Source organism: Paramisgurnus dabryanus, chromosome 16, assembly GCF_030506205.2.
Source record: "Paramisgurnus dabryanus chromosome 16, PD_genome_1.1, whole genome shotgun sequence".
Classification (NCBI taxonomy): Eukaryota; Metazoa; Chordata; class Actinopteri; order Cypriniformes; family Cobitidae; genus Paramisgurnus; species Paramisgurnus dabryanus.
In genome coordinates this window covers 1,838,792-1,844,791 of record NC_133352.1, presented here as the reverse complement: position 1 = coordinate 1,844,791, position 6,000 = coordinate 1,838,792, and the positions used below count along the sequence as shown (strand labels likewise).

Sequence of the window (6,000 nt, the reverse complement as noted above, 5' to 3'; positions counted from 1 at the left end):
TGTGTCATAAAGAAGCCGACGTGAAGCAAACAGCCGACGTGAAGCAAACAAGCGGCGGAGAACACACACATTAATAATGTGGTAAAAAGTGTGGTTAATTTGGGTGTTTTAGCTAACGTTACAACGGTTTAAACCTCAGAATTAAAGATCAGAACTAACCTTTTAATAATCAACAGGCAAAACAACCCAGCCAAAATTGATATGTGGGCCCCACGTGGGTCCCATCTGGGCAGCATGGGTTACATGTGGGCATGGGCTTCACATGGGCAATATATGTGGGTCCCATGTGGGTTTCCCTATGTGGGCCCCATATGGGTTTGCCCATGTGGGATAATAATGTGGGCCCCTCATGGCACCTATGTGGGCAAAACATTTTTATGCTTGAAATACATCTTTATACATTTACAATCTTAAAATAATAACTTTTGGTTGATTGTCACTTTTAAACAAATAGCAAATAATAAAACAGATATGATTTGATCAGTAGAAAACATTTTAAATAAAAATGCATTATTTTTTACATTTAATTAACATTGATATGTGGGCCCCTACGTGGGTCCCATATGGGCAACATGGGTTTCATGTGGCCATGGGCTTAACATGGGCAATATATATGGGTCCCATATAGGTATGCCCATGTTGGATGATAATATGGGACCTATATGTGGGCAAAATAATTTCATGCTTAAAATACATTTTATATACATTTAAACTCTTTAAATTATTACTTTTGGTTGATAGTCACTTTTATACAAAGAGCAAATAATATCACAGATAGGATATGATCAGTATAAAACATTTTAAATAAAAATGCATTATTGTTTACAGTTAATTGTGATATTTGTAATGTTAACCTGCCAATTATTAATTTCAATTTGCACAGCTGAGCATGAGTAAAAAATAATAAATGTCAGAAAGTTCATCAGTTTGTTAGTGTGTTAATTAAAGAAATGTTTCAAACATTCTGAAAGAAGCCTGATTAGTGGAGTCAGGTGTTTCATATAAGGAGACCTCATTACGATCTGCTCACTGCTACGACACATTACGCTTGACAAAGTAGTCCTGCTTCAAATGTTTTTAATTGTGATTTTTTTTTCACATAATATAATATCATATTTTAAATAATCTTTGCTAAAATAGGCAGACTTTTAAAATTACAACTATGAAGATGATAAACATTTAAACTACAAGAATTTCCGCTCAGGCGCAAGGATACAGTTTCTACCGGAGCAGCAGGAGTCTCTCACAACTGTTACACTTGTAATTTATCCTGAGCTATGTTTTTAGAAAAAGTAATACTACGGTACAAGTTCACGGACTGCACAGTGATGAATCAAAGCAAACGTGCAAGGACATTTAATGAGTTTGGCTGTGGATGCTTTGGAAGTTCTTCATAAAACTGTAGAACAAAGATTTAATAATGATCAGAATTAAGACCATCTCCAGAACAGTGAGCAATATTTGTGTTGTTTTTGAGTCTCAAGTATTTTAAGAGTTTGATTTCTTTCAATGCTTATTTTAAGTGTTAAATTGTTAGTCATTACCTGCCTTAGCAGTTTTGAAATGTTCATGATTATTTTAGCATTGTATTGTTATAAATTGATAATAAAGTATTTTGATATATTGAACCTTTACAGTTTTTTATTTGATTTCTCATATTGCACCTCCTTCATGTTTTGTGATGTTACAGATGAATAAACTGTTGAATATTTATGCTGAAATCTGATATTTACCGAACTGAAATTAATTTGCTTTTATCAGTTTTCAATTTAAAACACATATGTTATTTAAGTAAATTACAATTAAGCATAAAAAGTATAATTATTACATAATAAGGGACCAGTCCAGTACCCATTAAAAACCCATACTGGGCCCTGGTAAATAATGTGGGCTTCATTAGGTGGAGCCAATTTGGGCCCATGTTTGTTGCCCAGCTGGGCCCCACATAAGCCCCACTCAGTTTCTATATCAAATTCATGTAGGCAACCCAGGTGGGGCCATAGTGGAACCCATGGACAAACCCATACAGGGCCCACATAGGAAGCCCATATAGGGCCCACATGGGCCCCACCTTGCAATGTTGGCTGGGCAATAATATTATACTCGAATGAGCTCATAAAAACAAATCTTTGTTTATTTAAATGGTGTTTATAGCTTACGGTTTTCTCATTTAGTCACAATTTTACAACACCCTTAAAATTAGGAAATATCCATAAGACACTTTAATTATTCCTGCTAAAAACGATAGAAACCATCAAAGAAATTATTTTGGATTTAATGGGAATTTTATTGGTTGTATATGGAAACTATATCTCAGTCTAAGTCTCTGTGCCTCTACTGGTATGTCCTAAAAAGGAATTTCGGGAAATTGGAAAACCTACACTGTAAAAAATATTTTTGGGATTTTTAATTAAAGTTGGCATTATCCAAGTATGTTTTACAAACAAATACTATTTTGTCTTTCTACTTCAAAATGTCTTGTTTATTTCAATGACTTTTTATTATTTCTTTTTATTATTTACTCAAATACATTCGTATATTGTGCATAATTTTACAGAGAGCAGATAACGCGTGACACAATGCAGAAGATTATTTAACACGTAACAGTTTATTTGAAAGGCCAGGGGAACATTTTAATCAAAAATATTGTTTGCCAAGCCATGTTATTTAAAAAGTTAATAAAGAGGAGTCTCTATGAGAAGTCACACAATACCAGACGTTTCAAAATTTCTTGTACACCTTCACTTTTTAGTGTGAATGGCTTCCTTAGCTGATCCTTGGTGCTGAACTCAAGCCCATCATGCGTAAAATTATCAGCTCTGCATATTTGTGACCCTGAACTAATTTGCGCTGCCCTTAGATTGCGTTGGTCATTATGAAATTCAGCTGTTGCGCCTTTGTTATTTAATTTGCAGGTTTTTTTGTCAATAACCCGCAGATATTACCACTCCCATCGGCGCATTTCTGTAATTGGTATGCTGTAAATTCTGTAATCTAAAGCGTTACCCTGTTTTTTACTGAAATGAATTGAATACTGAGTAATTACTAAGAGCACCACCTGGTGGATAATAGGCAGGGAAGCGTTTTCTCTTAAAGAGCACCAATTATGCTAATAAATTAGCACGTTAGTAATATCCCATAGTACATACATGTTATTAAAACTTGAACTAATGCACTGTGAGTCTTATAAATTGCTTACATACCTCACCGATTTCTGCATGTCTGGAAAACGCTCGGATTTAGTTCCTGTCTCCGCCTCCCAAAATGTCTAGTGTATTCGGATTGGTCAGATGACTACTCAACTGTTATTGGTCAACTGGGTTCGGCGTGTGTTTGAAAGGTTACGCCCCTGACTACGCGTGGGTTTTCCGGTTCTGACTGAGAGTCACAGGCAACGTAAACAAGCGCTATATTTCTCTATAAACGATGGTGTCTGTACTGCCTTACCACTTCAAGCTCGATCCAGAGAGTTCAGACGGCCGTTACGATATAAACGATCTCCTTCAATGAACGCGATTGGATTTAACTTTTTTAGGTGTCCTTAGCTCTGCCAGAATGCTAAACGAAGACGAAAATGTGTTGCAAAGACATCCAAAAGGTAATTATAACGTACTACATTACTTTGCAAACTATATGGAAACACCAAATGTAGCACATAGAAAGTATTTGTTGAAATGATTATAAAACTATTTAATTTGTTAACATTATTTTACTATAGTAAACTTTATTATAAAAGACTGCTTACATACTATATCACTGTGCAAACTATATGGAAACACCAAATGTAGCACAAAGAAAGTATTAATTGAAATGAATGTTCTACATTATTTCACTATGGTAAACTTTTTTATGAAAGACTGCTTACTTATAAGTGATATGTTTTTACTTATTAGGTTTTAAGGAGAATGCAACATGTTCCAGGGCCTCTTACCTGCGTGATTCATCATCCAGGTTTTGCACAAATTGTCTAAATCCCTACACACAGAACATTTATTGTACCGACTATAAGCCTTTGAGGTGCAGGACTAGAGTAAGTTTTATTACATTTTTAAACCAATAACACTAAAGTATCATTATAGTAACAAAGTACCCAAAAGAACAAAAGATGTAACTTTAAAGAAAATATAATAGTCAGTCAAAAGTTTATTTATTTATTACAAATATATATTTAAATGTTAAACAATATACAAATAAACGTACTTTAGTAACCATATTGTGCTCTTGTTTCAAAAATTGTTCAATTCATTTCTTACAGCTATCTATTCAGATAAATGGCATATCAAAGCTTTGTCAGCTGGTGCTATTTAAGACGACACTATAAGGTTATCATCCTGTCGTGTGTTGTTCTCCAGATACGCTTGGAGCTTCCTGATCAGATCGGTCACAATTTTGGCTTTCGACGACCCCTGCACTGAAGATGGCATGCAATCACGTCCTCCTTTGAAGGTCTCTCAAACTGTGATGCCAGGTCCATTGGAATCGGGGTTTCCTTCAGCTTATCTTCAAATACCTCATCAAACACAAGCCTGATCACATCATCCACATAACTGTAGAAATATTGCAGTCAATAAATCTTTTGTTTTGATCATTTATTTCCCTGCTTCATACATTAAGTTTTTAATTATGAATGTATTTGAAATAAAACATTACTGCTTACGGTATGTCACTTGTGTGTTTTGGGAACATAGCCTTGTACTTTCCCTCTCCTGCTTTTGTTACGGCTTGGTGACATTGTAATGGATGGCTGCAAGGTACAAATACCTGTAAAATATAAACAAGCAATTAATTTATTGTAAAAGTAAATACTACTTTATTTAACAAAGTTACTAAAATACTTAAATACCTGCACAGCATTCCAATAAATGAGAAAATCAAATTTTTTTTGCTGCAAATCTGAAATCTCAGGCTATGGACGGCAAAGGCATCCACTGATGATGGTGATGGAAACATTGTGAAACGATGCTACTGCCTGGGTTCCTATTATTATGCAGAGAAAAAAAACTTTGTCATCATCAGTTATACATTTAAGACTGGTAGTGGTTTCACTAGCTAAATACATCATATGTGTTACATACCTTTGCTCCTCATATGCCAGTCTGACTCCTTGTACTGTGTGTTATGATGTTGCATGTTTGCATACAGTGTAGAAGGATGTGTCCAGCTGCGAATCTAAGATATAGACAAATAAAACAAACATGTATTCAGTCAAAAAGACATATTATAACAATAGAGTACAACGACTATAAATCGTTAGACTATTCATTAAAACGTAAATGTATTACATATTACATGGCCCAACATTAGCAACACACATTACGTGTTTACTTCGTTTCAAAATCTAAGAAAGCTTCAAGTAAATACAACAGTAAAATACATATAACTTTAAACAAATCATCTGTACTTAGAGTTTCTTGAGTTTGATCATGAGAACAAATTTTACTGGTAACAGTTTAGCTGGCATTTGTATTTGTATTTAGCTTAGCAACTTAGCAAGTTTGTAAACATGTCTAAACCAACATCGATAAAAAAACGATAGTCTGCATAATTCAACATACACGTGTGTAAATATGGTACGTTGTTTATGAAATACAGTATTACAACACAAAACAATAAGCTTGCAAGCTTAGCTCTACACGCACATTATGTTAATCTCCGGTTACCGGTTACGTAATGTACAGTAAAAGGCAAATAATAAACGTGAATACTTACAGCCTGTGATTCAGAAGTGCACAGTAATCCAACTTTCAAGAGGAGACGTCGCGCAAATCCAGCTTCGGTTCATGAGAAGCAGTTATTGTGAAAACTCCGTGAAGAACTTCTGACTGGATTTTTCCGAACCGTATTAAACATGATGTCCTCTGTGGAAGTCCATAAAGTGCTATTTTTCCCTCGCATCTAAAGAGACAGCGTCTACTCGAGAGATTTAATCGCTTAAACAATGAAACAAGAGTTTGCAAACAGAGTCAAAGCAGGGACTCACAACCTCCGCCATTTTAGCTC

The 6,000-nt window shown here is 34.8% G+C and overlaps 2 long non-coding RNA genes across 3 annotated transcripts; one reads left to right on the top strand and one right to left on the bottom strand.

The window, feature by feature from the left end:
- Positions 1-3,140: 3,140 nt before the first annotated feature.
- On the top strand, positions 3,141-4,656 carry LOC135760859 (uncharacterized). Its single transcript, XR_010537620.2, has 3 exons — positions 3,141-3,598; positions 3,894-4,030; positions 4,353-4,656. It is a non-coding gene; the product is annotated as an uncharacterized lncRNA (long non-coding RNA).
- Positions 4,105-5,808, bottom strand: LOC135760858 (uncharacterized). 2 transcript variants are annotated; one of them, XR_012335230.1, is made up of 5 exons: positions 5,710-5,808; positions 5,076-5,169; positions 4,844-4,977; positions 4,658-4,761; positions 4,105-4,547 (listed from the first exon to the last, which is right to left on the bottom strand). It is a non-coding gene; the product is annotated as an uncharacterized lncRNA (long non-coding RNA). The 2 variants fall into 2 exon arrangements; XR_010537619.2 differs by lacking the exon at positions 5,710-5,808 and having other exon boundaries at positions 4,112-4,547; positions 5,076-5,636.
- Between the last annotated feature and the right edge of the window lie 192 nt (positions 5,809-6,000).